This window comes from Desmodus rotundus, chromosome 4, assembly GCF_022682495.2.
Source record: "Desmodus rotundus isolate HL8 chromosome 4, HLdesRot8A.1, whole genome shotgun sequence".
NCBI lineage: Eukaryota > Metazoa > Chordata > Mammalia > Chiroptera > Phyllostomidae > Desmodus > Desmodus rotundus.
This window is the reverse complement of record NC_071390.1, coordinates 105867792-105885715: the sequence shown is the minus strand read 5'-3', so window position 1 is coordinate 105885715 and position 17924 is coordinate 105867792.

Sequence of the window (17924 nt, the reverse complement as noted above, 5' to 3'; positions counted from 1 at the left end):
AGGCAAGAAATAGCAGCCTGTGGGTTCATTTGAAAGTGTCATTGGCTGGACCATGAAAAGAAAATTAACAACTGTCATAGTAATTGCATTCCTTGATCTTATATTCAAGAAAAAACATTGTTTACAATTTTGTCAAAATTATTGGTTTTATTTCTAAACTTTAGAGTAGGTATTGAGTCTTCCTGATGCGGCAGGTTGTTTCTACGTTCTTAATTTGCTTTTTTTTTTTAATTGGATAGTCCAAAATAAATGGATCATTAACTTTTTCCCCCCAAAAGTTGTTACCTTGTTATGCTTTGAAGAATCCACTGGTAACTACCTCAAAATTAGTCTTTAGCATGAAATATTTTGAAAGAAGATTTAACTTACGAAAATACCTAAACAAAGTTCAAATAGGGAAACAGGCCTATGGTTGTGGATAGTTAATGAATATTTATTGAGTCCTATATCAGACAAGATTGGGGGATATCAGATGTAAAAATGTTATCTACTCCAGATGCTTACAAATTCTTTGCAACAGCATGGATGGAACTGGACAGCATTATGCTGATTGCAATAAGCCAGGCGGTAAGGGACAAATACCGTATGATCTCACCTTTAACTGGAACATAATCAACAAAAGAAAAAAAGCAAACAAAATATAACCAGAGACATTGAAGTTAAGAACAACCTAACAATAGCCAGAGGGGAGTGAGGAGGGGACAGTGAGGAGAGGGGTTTATGGGAACTACTATAAAGGGCACATGGAGAAAATCAAGGGGGAGGGTGGAGGCAGGGGAGGGAGGTGGGTTCAGATGGGGTGGGTTGGGGATGGGGAGCAAATGCAGCCACTGTAATTGAATAATAATAATTTTTTTAAAAAAGATGCTTACCAAACAAAATATAACCAGAGACATTGAAGTTAAGAACAATCTAACAATAGCCAGGGCGGGGGTGGGGGGTGGGGGTGGGGACAGTGGGTAGAGGGGATTACAGCAACTACTATAAAGGACACATGGACAAAACCAAGGGGGAGGGTGGGGGGGGAGGGAGGTGGGTTCACCGGGGGTGGGGTGGAGGGATGGGGAGAAAAGGCATACAACTGTAATTGAATAACAATAAAAAAATAAAAAATAAAAAACATGCTTACAAACTAAGAGGAGAAGATGAACATTCGAATAGAATACTTAGAACAATGTAAGTTCTAGGAGACTACAATGATTCATTAGTACTTCCCAGACTTCATAGATCAGTCTGGCCCAGAGGAGTGAGAGGATTTCAGAGGACATGATAATCTTACTTTTGTTCAGTTTTCTAACATGTGGAAGCAGACAGAAGGTTTTTCCAGCACAAGTCCTAGGGATTTTGATCACGACTGTAGGGAATGTGTGATTCATTAGTGGATTTCTACCTGGACATCCAATATATAAAGGAGTAAAATTATGAAAGCAAAGTTATAAAATGGAGGAGTAACAGTTTGCTACCATCTATTCCTCTAAATACATGAAGCTTAGAAATCAACCCACTCTTATAACAATCCTCTAAACAATCTATGTCATGCTTTGGAAAGACACATACTGTACATCAACATTTATAGACCACTGAGACTGTAAACAGGCTCTAACTGAGTAGGTCCATAAGTTAGAGCATCATCCCTATAATACAAAGGTTGTGGGTTCAATCCCTAGTCAGGGCACATACAAAAATCAACTAATAAATGCATAAATAAGTAGAACAACAAATCAGCATTTCTCTCTCTCTCTCTTCCCCCCTTCATCTCTCTCACTAAAATCAATCAATCAACAAATAAAAATAAACAAAACAAATTACCAAAATGAAAGCATGGGAAGGGGCAGAAGAAGGCTGTGATTACCACCTCCATAGTACATCTAAGAACACGTCTACAAAATTAAATATGGCTGTGTCTTAATCCCTTAATTAAACAAATGGCGTCTCACAGCAATGTCTATAGCAAAACAGGGAGCAGTTTTCAATCCCAGAGAGGTTTTCAAAGAGTAGCAAATGTGAAGGAGTTTCCATAACATAAGCAAATTCCCTTTCTCCTCCATGTTTTCTTTGTTCACCTAGGTGCAGTTATTGCAGATGATGGGAAACTATCATTCATTCTTTCATCAAACATCCACTCCACCCCAGAGGAGATATGTCAGCATCGAGTGTGCAAAAACTGGTCATATTTGTTCTCAGTCAATGTGCACACCCATGCAGGGTCATCTCACAAACACCACTGTGTAGACGGTAAATGCTACATATGAGAATGTGTTACACTGGGGAGGAACAAGAAAGCTGAGAGATACAAAGTTGAATTATCTAATTTAAAAATTCACATTGTTATTTGCTTTGATGTGCATCTACTGTGTAAAAACCAACCACAAAATCTCAATGATGTATTAAAATAAGATGAGGGCATAAGCAGAAATGCTTCACTTCCTCTCACAACCAAAAGAAGGAGAACAACCAATTTAAAAACAGAGAACAACTAGAACTGCCAGGAAAACATTTGCATGGAAGTTCAACAACCAAGAAGTTAAAAAAAAAATTCATCCAGATGGTAGGAGGGGTGGAGATGAGCAGCCGGGTGGAGAGTATGCATGGCAAGGGCACCAAGGCGGTGGCTGGCAGACTGGGGTGGCCAAGGCAGCAGCTGGTGGACCCCTTGGGCAATCCCACATTAGCGTGCAGACAAGCCCCGGGGAACAACAGGGGAGCAAGACAGACCACAAAATCCAGGGTTTCAGCATGGAAAACTAATGACTCAAAACCCCAGGCTATAAAAAAGTCTACAGGGATTGTAGTGGTGGGAGACACTACCAGCCCCACAGGAGAGACCCATGGGGTCCTAAAATATACACAAACCCACCCACCTGTGATTTAGCACCTGAAAGAGCGCTGTCCTCTTGTGGGAAGTGAGGGAAGTGACGGAATGTGGGGACGACGGTGGAGCAAGCAGCATCGTGCCTTCTCTGATCCCTCCCCCAACAGACAGCACCACAAAGCAGCAAAGAGGGTTGCCCCATCCTGGTGAATAACTAAAGCTCCACCTCTTACACATAACAGGTGTGCCAAGACAAAGAAATATGAAAGAACAGATCAAAATTCCAGAAAAAGAATTAAGCAATGAGGAGATAGACAACCTGTCTGATGCACAGTTCAAAACACTGGTAATCAGGATGCTCACAGAATTGACTGAGCTGGGTCACAAAATGAAGGAAGAAATGAAAGCGGCACAATGTGAAATAAAGGAAAATATACAGGAAACCAGCAGTAAAGAGGAGGAAACTGGGCCTCAAATCAGTGATTTGGAACAAAAGGAAGAAATAAGGATCCAACCAGAACAGAATGAAGAAACAAGAATGCAAAAAAAAAAAAAAAAAAAAAAAATGAGGAGAGGCTTAGGAACCTCTGGGACAACTTTAATCATTCCAACATCTGAATAGTGGGAGTGCCAGAAGAAGAGGAAGAGCAATAAATTGAAAACTTATTTGAAAACATAATGAAGGAGAAAGTCCCCAGTCTGGCTAAGGAAATAGATTTCCAGGGAGCCCCAGAAGCTCAGAGAGTCCTAAAAAATGTTGAACCCAAGGAAGCACACACCAAGGCACATCATAATTACATTACCCAAGATTAAAGATAAGAAGAGAATCTTAGAAGTAGCAAGAGAAAAGGAGACAGTTACCTACAAAGGAGTTTCCATAAGACTGTCAGCTGATTTCTCAAAAGAAACCTTACAGGCAAGAAGGGGCTGGAAAGTAGTATTCAAAGTCATGAAAAGCAAGGACCTACATCCAAGATTACTGTATCCAGCAAAGCTATCATTTAGAATGGAAGGGCAGAAAAAGTGCTTCCAAGATAAGGTCAAATTAAAGGAGTTCATCATCACCAAGCCTTTATTATATGAAATGTTAAAGGGACTTATCTAAGAAATAGAAGATGATCAAAACTATGAACAGTAAAATGACAACAAACTCAAAACTATCAACAACTGAACCTAAAAAACAAAAACTAAGCAAACAACTAGAACAGGAACAGAATCACAGAAATGGAGACCATATGGAAGGTTATTGGGCGGGGAGAATGGGGAGAAAAGGTACAGGGATACAGAAGCATAAATGGTAGGCACAAAATAGACAGGGGGAACTTAAGAATACTATGGGAAATGGAGAAGCAAAAAAACTTATATGTACAACCCACAGACATGATCGAAGGGGGGTGGAATGCTGGAGGGTGAGGGGGCAGTGCAGGGAGGAAGGGGAGAAAGGGGAGAAAACAATTGGGAGAACTCTAATAACATAATCAATAAAATATACTTAAAATAAAAATAAGCATTCATTTTTCTCACATTTGTGGATAGGATAATCTTGGTTGGTTCAGTTGGGTGGAAGGGGTGGTTTCCAGTGGCAGCTCAGATCCACATGGGTCTCCCTCTTCCTGACATTAAGTGTTAGTCTGGGCACGTTCTTCTCCTGGATATGGCAGAAGTGCCAATGGAAACACACGAGGCCAATGTTTGGAACTGGCTGGTTGCAGTTCCTCCTCTGTCTACCAACCAAATTGTGGAGGAGATTGGCCTATTTTCCAGAATAACAAGTAATCATCCTCTCCAAAGGAAAGGCCCAGGAGATGTGACAGCAGTACTTAAAAACAAAAAATAAAATGACACTCAGAGTCCCCTGATTTGGAGGTGCCTTCCTTATGGTACAAACCACTGCCTTCATTAGTAAACATCTGGCTCTTATCACTACATCCTGTAGGTATCGGGACATGGGCAACCAATACAGGTAATTACTCTGGCCACTGCTTTGTTCTGTGAATAATATACTATGTCTTTCTCTGACCCTGGGGTCTTGTGTCTTCCTCCACTATACACATAGGACACTGTGGTTGGATAATTTATTAGTCTTCCAATAGGGTAAAATATCAGACCCTTTACAGTTTTGTGCATTAATGAAACACAAATACATCCAGAGAAAAATATAAAAGACAGCAACTATCCAGGTCCAAAATAGTGAAGAAATGGCCTAGAAATTCACTTCTATGACTAAGACGAGGGATATCATATCCATTATTCATGTGACTAAAGGAATTGAAACATTATTCAAAACCTCTATACAATCCTTATGCTAACTGTATGTATGGTATTGCTCACTAAATGACTTGTCAAGCCCTAGAAGAAATTAGGAAAAAGGATCAGGTTGCTTAAGTTGAAATTTTAATGTCAGGATTTGGAAATAGTGAATCCATCAAAAAAAGCAAATCAGGAACCAGTGGTATCTAACTCAGCATGTCAAGATGAATTTAAGATCAGGGGTCAGAAGTTTGAAATAGCATGACTCAGACATTTGATGCCATATGATAAAGATTGTAAAGGAACTAGTAACAGAGGGGAACAGTGAGGGTGTACCTGACATGTTCCTTCCCAGCTCTGGTTTCCTCAAGGTTGAAGCCTGTACTTCATATGTCTCTTACACCTGAAATGTGGAGCTCAATGACTGATGGCCATTATCTCAGAGCCCTACCTTTCCAATTTTGAGAAGGCATGTAGCTCAGAATTTCAAAATCAACTAAAATCTAATCTGGGTAAAAAGGAGTTACAGTATTGGATTTAACACAAAATCAAAAAAAAAGCCACTTTAAAGCACCTGGAAAAACAGTGACTCTCCCTCATGGAGTGCCTCTGGAACAGTGTGCTGCATTTCCTCTTCTAAATGCAATTTCTGTTACAAAAAAATTGCTTTCACTTAGAAGTTACTTTATAAAATTTGCTTATGAGATTAACTGGGACCTGAATCATTTATTTTTCTCAAGTCTTGGTGTTAAAAAATAAAAAGTGTTGTGTAAGGAAAGGAAATGAGTTTATTTTTAATCATGAAGCAGTTCAAACTCAGTTAATATAATGGAAAAAAGCCCAACAATTTGTTTTGTTAGACTTTTTTTGAGATTTTAATATCACTATATATGTCCTCAATTTACTCCTAATGCTGAAACTTCTTAACCTTTCAGTTCTTTTGTATGAACAACTTTATTTTCTACAAAAGAAAAAGGTTGTTTGTTGATTTATTAATGATGGTTATTCTAACCGGTGTAAAGTGGTATCTCATTGTGGTTTTAATTTGCATCTCTCTGATGGCTAGTGATGCTGAGCATCCTTTTATGTGTCTCTGGGCCCTCTGTATGTCCTCCTTGGAGAAGTGTCTGTTCAAGTCCTTTGCTCATGTTTTAATTGGATTATTTGTCTTGCTGGTCTTGAGTCATATGAGTTCTTTACATATTTCGGAGATCAAACCCTTATCTGATGTATCATTGGCAAATATGTTTTCCCATATTGTTGGTTCCCTTTTCATTTTGATGATGGTTTAGCCACTATGGAAAACAGTATGGGCTTTTTTCAGAAAAACTAAAAATGGAACTGTCTTTTGACCCAGCAATTCTGCTGCTTGGAATATACCCTAAGAATCCTGAAACACCAATTCAAAATAACTTATCTATGCCTATGTTCAAAGCAGTGGTATTTACAATAGCCAACTGCTAGAAACAGCCTAACTGCCCATCAGTAAATGAGTGGATCAAAAAACTGTGGTACATTTACATAATGGAGAATATGCAGCAGATAGAGGGAACTCCTGCCTTTTATGACAGAATGAATGGGACTGAAGAATATTATGCTAAGTGAAATAATCCAGGCGGTGAAAGACAAATACCATATGATCTCACTTATAAGAGTAATCTAACAAACAAAATAAACTAATGAACAAAATAGAACCATAGGCATGGAAACATGGAAGAGATTGAAAGTGACTAGAGGAGATGGGGGTGGATAATGGTGGAAAGAAGGGGAAGGGGCTGGACAAAGAACATGTATAAATGACCCATGGACATGGACAACAGTGTCAGAATTGACTGTGGGAGCGGCGTGGGGCTGTGGGATGGGTGGAGGAGGGCAAAAGGTGAAAAAATGGACAACTATAATAGAATAACAATAAGAATGATTAAAAATAAAAAATAAAAATGTATGAAATCTAACAAAAAAGAGAAAAAAGTTGAGAATTCTTTTGATATCATAGCTTTAGCTACTGAATCCTATACCTTTTATTGTTTTTAAAATTTCATCACATTCCAAATAAGAGTCTTTGAAGATGAAAACAGCTAACATTTATTTCTTACTTTGGGTCAAGTACCATTTTAAGTGTTGTATATTTATTATCTCAGCTGTTACTTTCAGGGACTCTGTGAGATAGTATCCCCACTTAACAGGTGACGAATTTCAGGCATTAGAGTTTGGCCTATCTGCCCAAGCTCACTCAGAGCATCATGATAGAACTGACATTTCAATCAGAGCTAGACTCAGTCTTGTAACCCCTGTTCTTCACAGATTCACGTAGGGCACTATTGGCCAATACTTCTGAATGTTGCTACCAATGCCCTTATGGTATGCAAATGAACTAACTTAAATTTTAAAAACAAAAGCAAAATGAAACAGACATATATAAAATACTAAAAGTAATTTCATTCCACATCTAAGATATTTCACACAACTGGCCAGTGTTTCCAAGTATTATTTCCTGAAATAGAAAGAATTAAAATATAGTCAGTGCAGTCAAATATCTGAAAAAAAATGGAACAATTAAGATTGCCTTTTGTGTCTGTGAATTTCAAGGGAGAGAAAAAGATTGTATCATGAGAAAATTGTTGGGATATGGTAAATGTTGTATTCAGAAATCAATCATAACTTTTAAAGTATATCCCTTTGCCTCTCCTACCCTATATTTAATATCATTGCCAGTGAATAGAGCCCACACCCACATAGTTGTGGCCTCTCTCTGTCTTACTCACATAACCAGCGTGGCACCAATGGAGCATCATTTGGTAGCAACAGTAAATCTGTCATTTTTGCTCCAAAGTTCCTCTCCAATTGTTCTGGTTCTCTTTCTCTCCAACACCACCATTCTACTAAATCTGCCATCACCTCATCCTGACCAATGGAAATTTTCTCCTACATGCTCCGCTCCCAGCCTCTGCCACCAAACCATCTTCACACTGCACCCAGACTGGCAGTTTCAACACACAGATCTGATTATGTTACCAATGATTAAAATATCCAATTGTTTTCTGTCAGTTTAAAAGTGAAAAGAATTCCAACACTCTCTATATCATCTAGCTCCTGCCTGCCTCCCAAGTCCCTCTTAAATGAAGTCTGTCTGTGCTCTAGCCACACAGGCTTCAGGTCTGAAGATTGTAGTCATATTTCTTCCCCTAAGGGTATTTCTACATGCTTCTCTTGATGGATAAAAGGCTCTTTTCTCTCTTCTTTGTCTATTTAATCCTATACAGTCATGAAATCTTTATTAATTAATACTAATGTGATGGTTGAAAATTGTAGCTAGAAGAAAACTTTTGTTTGATTAACCAATTTGGATGATGGAAATTGAAAGTATTATCAAAGACATAAGTATCCAAATCCTCAGTTTCCAATTAAATGATGAATAATTGCAAAGCTGCAAGGCAAAAATGTATTCTTTGTCCAGTGTCAAAATGAGCTTGGATTGAAATTACTTTATAAAACAAATACAGTCCCAGTTCAGAAACTGTAAACAAAAATTAATAAAATACTATACCATTTTAGATGATAAAATATCACAAATATAAATAGACTATCCCATCAAAAATTTGGCAGGTTTATTCCACAAACAGAAAGACATTTCCTAGGAAATCTCACAATATTATCGGTCTTATTAATACATCTATAGTAAAAAGTCCTACTAACATCTTTAACAATATTCAAAAATAAATATTTTGGATATATTAAATAAAAAGAACAATGGAAAAAAAATTATGTAAGTTGGAGATATTGTGAAATACAGAGATAAAGGAGTATCTTTATCACCACAGAGAAAAAGTAGTAAGGTGAGGTGGTTCGCTGGACCATAAGAACTTGAACTTTGCCTTGGGACCAGCAATGAACATGCCACGTCATTAAAGAGAAATTAAAAGGATTAATTAATAATTAACCAAATTAATAAATGTGGTTCCATAAACAGTTATAATTTGAAAGAATTCCCTTGCAATCTTTCGAGATATTATGTCTACTCTTAACAGCTTTTGCTTTTGTCCATTTTCAGTGACTATGGAGCCCCTTTAAACAAAAACTCATATGGGAAACGCATCACCTTCCCTTCACCTGAAAGTGCTTCTTCTGGGCGGTTCAGACATCACTACAAACTACTTAAGGATTTATAATTATAAACTCCCTGCACTTCTGTTACATTTCTGCTCCTCTACTGCAGGTGTCAGCTCTCTTACAGTGTTAACATGCCAATCCCCCCTTCATGAACTTAACATACAAAAGTAGCAAAGTGAAGAGGTTCTTACCTTCATTACATTGCACTATATTATTCACAATTTCTCGTTTTAAACATATGTAAGTGGGTTGGATGAATACTATAGTATTTTATCTGGACTGCAATGCTGGGCATTGACCCTGAATGTTTTTCAGAGCCCACGCATGTTTCTACAAAGTGAATAGCAAGAGTTTAATACTATTCATTTGACAATGCATTGTTCTCTCTCTCTCCCTCTCTCTCTCTCTCTCTCTCTCTCTCTCTCTCTCTCAGGAAATATAGCTTTGATGACTGTGTGTCCACTCTTAAGAGTTGCATTTTATGTCCCTGAGGCATCTCCATATGGTGCTCTGAGAAGCACTGTCACTGACAGGAGGGGCGTTCCTGCTGAGGAGGCAGAAGATCACTTTGGACTAGGGGTTGGGACCAGGGGGTGAAAACAATGTGGCAAAGATGGCAGTTGAGTTGACTTTCTTACTTCCTTAGGAAGGACATCTGACATTATTCCTCTTACACTACCTGCCTTTCCAAATCACACCTGAGCAGTCACAGCATTCTAAATTCTTCGTGGTGCCCAGTTGGATCCAATGAAGCCACTGGCTTTATCACTCATTCTCCCTTTGCAACTGTCTCTGCCTAGTAAATAGTAAATTTTATACAAAGGCACCTTATGTCAAGTAGTCAAAGACTGAAGGACAGCTTCCTGGGCAGTGATTTGAATTCAGATCTTTTTTTTAGAGTTTAAGTAGTAAAAATATCCTAATTGGCATCATGAAAGAATAGGCAATATATGGAAACATATATTTATTTAAAAGACAAATATTTCTACACATATCTTTCCATAATTTACCAAAATATTTGAAATATGGTCACTATTTAATGATAAGCATTTAACTGATGTAATATGTTGTATATTTGGTGTAAAAAGTATTATAAAGTTTTTTAAAAGTTATTCTGCCTCAGACACTACTTTATTGATAACTTGCCATTCTTTGTTTTATTTTTATTGAACAGATATATGTGTTGATTCATGTTTTATAGTTGTCACTTGCAAGAAGTTTATTTATAGATAAAATGGGGTAAAATATAAAAATTTTCTGAGCCTTGTCTAGCACATCATAGTTATGAAAAATTAGCTTCCCTATAATAAAGGAGAACTTTGCTCTATTGATTCCCTGAAATCCATCACTGCCATGAATAGGTGGGACAAAATTGGATTGATTTTTGACCAAAGTAGCAAGCTAGTTATTTTAGAACTGCTGAACTATAACTATTTTACTGCTGATAAAAATGAGAGAGGTCTGGGTTTACCATGGAATACAGTAGGCTAAATCAGTGAGCAGAACGCCTCTTTCTAAAGATTCAGCAGCAATTCTAAATAATACATTATAAGTATTCTGGGTATTTGATAATGAAGACAAACCATCAACCAGACCCACAAATGACTGTAGACCAATGGTTAATAAAAGTTTTCAGGAAAACATTCATTTTAGGTATAACACCTGTTGTAAAAGTTTATTTTTCTAAATTAAAGTTTTAAAACCTTGCATTGGTATTAAAGAGTGCTTATTAGAATATCAGTTCTCAAAGTATCACAGTATTTTTAGTCAGTTAAATGGTAGTGCTGACAAATAACTATATTCTTTAGTTTGTTGAATTCATTACATAAATTAATGTAATCATCACAAACCTCATAAATCTATTATATTATCATTCCAATTTCACATATAAAGAATCTGAAGTTGCAGAGGGGATAGCCAAGATAACACAATATATTTCAAACCCACTTTAAAGGGGGGAATTATTTTGAAGGATGTGAGAGGGCTTCCAGGTTTGATGGAGATCTAGGAACAGCAATGCAATGGACAGAAAGACGAGAATTCTGATGACTGATGGGTAAGAAAAACAGAACAGACCCGAGGCAGAAGCAGTCTTTCACACCATGATGACCCACGATCTGATGTCAGGTCCCTAGCTTATGCTTTAAATTCTTCCCAAGTGCCTCTCATTGGCTGGGTTTGCTCACACACCTGCCTTGCACTGAGAAGGGGAGACAGCATCAACTCCCTTTAGAATTTTGGGTCTTCCGACTGTACCAGAAATTACATAATCACCACATGCATGCACTTTTTCCCCAAAAGGAAAACAGGGTACTAATAGAAAGGGCAATGGATCCTAATAAACAAAACCAGCAAATACCCACTAAAAATATCCACCGGTTATATGTGAACTCTGAAGCATTTTGAGTACACACGTTATCTATCACAACCTTGCTTGACACATGTCTTAGTCCATTTGGAAGGCTATTACAAAATACTGGGTTGGCCAAAAAGTTTGTTTGTTTGTCTTTCTGTAAGATGGCTCAAGTAGCACTTAGTTGTCTTTAACTTCATTCAAAATAATTTTGTTAGTTTGTATTGAGATAGCTGTCATATCGGCATGCATTAAAAAAACTTATCAAAATTGGTGAATTTTTGTGTAGCCACCTTAATATATGAGATGGAAGAAAATACACAACATTTTCAGCATATTTTGTTTTATTATTTTAAATCAGGACATTAATTGAGAATAATCAATGTTATACCACACAGAAGATAGCCAACATACTCAAAACATCCAAATCAATAAAGCTATGGGTGAAAATGAAAAATGTGTCTTTTATTTTATGGAAGAAAGCATATGGACTTCTTGGCCAACCCAGTACAACAGGCTAGGTAGCTTATAGAAACAGACATTTATTCCTCAGAGTTCTGGAGGCTGGAAGTCTGAGATCAAGGCACCAGTGGACTATGTCTGGTGAGAACCTACATCCTGGTTCATAACGAGCAACTTTTGATTGTGTCCTCACATGTGAGAGGGCTGAGGGAGCTCACTGAGGTCTCTTTTGTAAGGACAGCAATCCCATCTTGGGGTTCCCACTCGCATGACCTTATCATTTCCCAGAGGTATCACCTCCTAACACTATCACATTTAGGGTTAGGTTTCAATATGTGAATTTAGGGTTAGGTATCAATATGTGATACAGACATTCATGAATAGCAATACATGTTATGATTCTGATTCTACAGATAAGAAATCTTCATCAGCCCTGGCTGGCGTGGCTCAGTGGATTGAGTGCCAGCCTGTGAACCAAAGGGTCATCAATTTGATTGCCAGTCAGGGCACATGTCTGGGTTTGGGCCAGGTCCCCAGTAGGGGGTGCAAAAGGCAACCACACATTGATGTTTCCCTCTCTCCTTTCCCCTCTCTCTAAAAATAAATAAATAAAATCTTAAAAAATAAAAAACAAAAAAAGTAAACTTTGTTTCAGAGGTTATGAGTAAATTTGTTCAAAGGAATACATCAATTAGAGGCAGAATTAAAAATCAAACTTAAGACTATTGAATCCTAATCAATGTTGGTTTTCCCCTAATTTGATTGTACATTAGTCTCTTTTCTCTATTTATAATTTAAAGCAAAGTTTGCCCTTACCCACCCCCCAAAAAATAAGAAAAATGTGGCATTGGCCCACATTTAACATTATCCAGAGTTTTATGTCTTCTAATGCTACACAAAGTAAGCCTGGAGCTATTTGTAGACAAAGAGCCTGGAATTAATTTATTCTTCAAGAAGCGTTCCTCTTCCCCTTGCCATATTGTTCTTCTGTTCATACCTCAAGGCACTTCCTTTCAATTCTGAAGAGCACAACTTTCTAAGTCACTCAAGCTGACATCCTACATGACCTGCCAACGGCAAAAAAGTAAACACAGTTTTACTATTGAGGAGTTCTGACAATGTTCTTCTTGAGGAAAAAAATGAAGCTTTTCATTATATGAAAGTAAAGGCAAGTTACTTTTTTCAGGAAAAGAATTCCTCAGAAAAAATATAGTACAATAAAAATGCAATATTAACAACCCCATTTTATAGATTTCCAACTTGACTCATTTAGTCATTGTTTACAATAAAATAACTAATAAAGAGACATGGTTAGTGGTAGAATATAGTATCAAATATGTAACCCACCTTTGAAATGAAGTCCCTTTTTAATTTACTGAAAATTAAGGTAACAACTACTTGGAATATGATAGACATATCTTCTCAGACACACAGGACTTAATTATTTATAGAGACATGAAATTTTATGAAATATGTTTTGGTGTATTTTTTTTAATTTTTATTATTTTCTTAAAGAAAGGGCATTTTTATTTATTAGTTTTAGAGAGAGAAAGGAAGGAAGAGAAAGAGAGAAACATTGATTTGTTGTTCTACTTATTTATGTGTTCATTAGTTGATTCTTGTATATGCTGTGATGGAAGAGCAAAGCTACAACATTGGCTAATCAGTACGATGCCATACCCATCTGAACTACATGGCCAGGACTATTTTGGTAAATTTTTCAAATGTAACCTCAAGAAATGAATTCTATACCAATGATTTATTAATTTAAAGAAAACATACTGCTTAAAGCGTATAGTTATTATAGACTCAGTTACCTAGACAGGAATGTAAAATAAAATGCTTAGTTCAGAAGTATAAGATTTTTTCCAAAGTACAGAGTAGACTTTGTTCATTTTTATTTACTTTTTAGTAAACTTCACTTTCAGGACAGTTTTAGATTTCCAGGAAAATTGAGAAAAGAGTACAGAGATTCCCGTAGCCCTATACTCTGTTTCCCCTATTATTAACAGCTTATATTAATATGGTATATGTGCTATAATTAATGAAATACTATGGATACATTATTATTCACTAAAGACTATCCTTTAGTCAAATACCCTTCGTTTTTACCAGAAGTCCTCTTCTTGTTCCAGGATCCCACCCAGGACCCCACATCACATTGCAGTGTCACGTCTCCTTAGGCTCCTCTTGGGTGTGACAATTTCTCATGACTTGCCATGTTTCTGATGACCTGGACAGTTTTGAGGATTCCGTGCTGGTCAGGCATTTGATAGAATGTCCACTTGTCAAAATTTGTCTGATTTTTTTCTCATGATTCAATTGTTCTTTATTTTGTTTACTTTTTGCTTGTTTGTTTTGTTTTGTCAGGAGAAAGACCACCAAGGTCAAGTGCCACTTCCATGGCAGCAGGTCCAGGAAAAATACTATCATGATTTATCACTGTTTGATGTTGACCGTGACCACGTGGCTGAGCCAGTATTGTCATTTCTCCATGTGAATTAACTCTTCCCCACACTCTAGCTATGATATACTCTTAGGAAAGAAGCTGCTCAGCAAGGCTCACACTGAAGAAAGGAAGAGTTATACTCTGTGCCCTTGAGAGTAGAGTATCTACATACATTATTTTGATTTTTATTTTGGTATGTGGAATTCAATCTCTTATCTCCCATTAATTTATTTATTCAACAATTTATGTAAAAGTTCAGACACATGGACATTATTTTATACTTTGGTTTATAAACCAACACTGCTTTAAATATTTTGTTGTTCGAATTGTTTCACTTTTAGCCAGGGGGGTTGTTTCAGTTGGCCCCTTATCCTTCTGATTTTCCCCATCAGTAGATGTGCATGTGTGTGTTTTACACTCTCTTACTTTATGCCACAAGGTATATCTTACATGCTTCTTTCTCTGATCCCAGAATCAGCCATTTAGCAAAGGAACCCTGGTTGCTCTACTGGAAACCAAACTCTGGATACTAGTTGTGCTTGGTCAAACTGGGAGCAAGTGCTTCTGGGCTCTCTCAGCTGACAAAGCAAGGATTTATGTGTTTATACCAATTATACTCTAACATGATACACAATGTCTAACATTTGAAAACAAATATTTTCCATATCTTTTGTTCAGTTTCATAATTTTTCACCGCAGAGGGTAAATCTGACGCCAGCTGCTTGGTGATGGTAGAAACTGAAATTCACCTAGGCAATATTCAAGGAACAAATAAACAAAACTAGAGGAGGACTTACCTTACTGGATCTAAAGACTTACTCCACAGATACAATAAATAAGACAATATATTTTTTCTCATGTATGGCTGTGTAATGAATGGGATTGAATAAAGAATATATAAGGCTCAGATGGTTATGGCCTCCTGGCTTATACCAAAGGTCTCGGTGCAATGAAGTGAGAAAAAGATAAGAAGATCTTACCAGTAAATGGAGTCAAGCCAATTGAAAACCCACACTGTAAACAATGTACTTTGACCTCTTTCTCTACCATATACAAAAATTAACTTGAGATGATCCATAGGATTAAATGTCACCATAAAAATATGTTTCTAGAATAAAATGCATTCATGATCTTGAGTTAGGTAAAGATTTATTATAAACCTGAGGCCCATTGAAATATACTATTGAGAGAGTGAGTAAACAACCCACAAGCAAAAAGAAAATATTTGCAAAACACTACTCAAATCCAGAATATATAAAGAAATTTTACAAATTAATCAAGGTCAAAAAATGTGCAGAAATGCATTCAATAAGGAAAAATCCTACATTGAATCTTTAGAGAAAATAATACCCAACAGCCAAGAAAAAAGTCTTTTAAAATCCTGAACATAATTTATTACCATTAAAGGAAAGTCAAAACCTCAGAGATACATCCACCAGAATGACATTAGAGGGCCACACCGAGTGTTGCTGAAGATGTGGACCCACTGGTGCCGTTGGACTGCTCCTAGAAGCACATTCTGGAAAATTATCAGTAGTATCTATCACCCAGCATTTCCATTTGTGCACATATGTCCTCGAGAGATGAACACATGTCATCAAAACACTCATCTGATACTTTCCATAAGAAATGAATATTGAAAATAATGCAAATGAGTAAATAATTTGTGATATATCATGCAGCCAAACATGCCACAGCAATGAAAAAAGAACTCCTGTGATACACAGCTACATGAAGCTTACAGATCTAAGGCTGAGGGACAGAGTTAGAGTCAAAAGAATGCAACTGTGGCATTCCATTTTGTACAGTATAAAAACAGGCAAAGCTAGGCTGGGGAATGAGCCGAGAGCACGATGTTTGGAGTGGTGCTGCATGGTGTGCGGCATGCAGGAGCTCTGTGGACCACCAGGATTGTATATATCTCAATATGTATCTTGTACATTTTCATGTGGTGGTTACAGAGGTGTGTGTGTAAATAGTAGTTAGTTTAGTGGCCCTCTTAAGATTTGTGCACTTTATGACACCTCATTTTAGAAATGAATAATAATAAATATAAATAAAATTTGTTTAATTTAGGATAAACTTTTCCTTTTTGACAGTTAGGTTTTCTTAGAATCAGTAAATGGTTTTATTGTAATTAGTCACATGATATCTGAATTAGAAAAAACAAAAAATAGAAATACATGGAATACATTGTATTAAAATTATTTACGACTGTATTTTTCCATTACCATTTATCCCCTTTATACACCCCTCCTCTCTGCAATCACCACACTGTTTTCCATGTTCATGAGTCCATTTTCCTTTATGCTCGACCTCTCCAACCCCAAATACCCGTGCTAGGCTGTCAGTCTGCTCTCTATTAATGAGTCTGTCTCTATTTTACTTGTTAGTTCAGTTCATTAGATTCTACATATGAGTTAAATCATATCCATGGTTATGGTTAATCAATCATACAGCTAAATCAATTGACCATATGGTATTTGTCTTTCTCTGACTGGCTTATTTCACTTAGTATAATGTTTTGCAGGTCAGTAGATGCAGTCACAAAGGGTAAAAAATATATATATGGCTGAGTAGTATTCCATTGTGTAAATGTCACATAGTTGTTTTGTCCACTCATCTACTGATGGATACTTGGGCTGCTTCCATATCTTTGTGATTGTAAATAATGTTGCAATAAACACAGGGGTGCTTATGTTCTTTCAAAATAGGGTTTTGGGTTCTTTTAGATAAATTCCCAGTAGTGGAATCACTGCATCATAGGCAGTTCCATTTGCCATTTTTTGAGGTATCTCTTTATTGCTTTCCACAGTGGTTGCACCAATCTGCATTCCTACCAATGGTGCAGAAGGGTTCCCCTTTCTCCACATCCTTACCAGTACTTGTTTGCTGATGTATTGATGATAGCCATTCTGACACATGTGAGGTGGTATCTCTCACTGTGGTTTAAATTTCCATTTACCTGATCATTAGTGACATTGAGCATCACTTCACAAGTCTATAGGCCATCTTTATGTCCTCTTTGGAAAAGTATCTCTTCAGCTCCTTTGCCCATTTTTTAATTGGATTGTTTGGGTTTTTTTGGTGTTGAGTTTTACAAGTTCTCCATAAATTTTGTATATTAACCCCTTATCAGATATATCAGTGAATATGTTATCCAATTCAATGGGTTGTCTTTTTGAATTGTTGATGATCCCCTTTGCTTTGCAAAAACTTTTTTTAGTTTGATGTAGTCCCATTTGTTTATTTTTTTTATTTGTTTCCCTTGCCCAGGTGGATATACCAGATAAAATACTGCTACAAGCAATGTCCAAGACTTTACTGCCTATGTTTTCTTCTAGGATTTTTAATTTATGTTTTTAATCCATTTTGAATTTGTTCTTGTGTGTGGCATAAGAAGATGGTATAGTTTCATTTTTCTGCATGTATCTGTCCAATTGTCTCAATATGACTTGAAAGAAGACTCAATTTTGAGAGAAGACTCA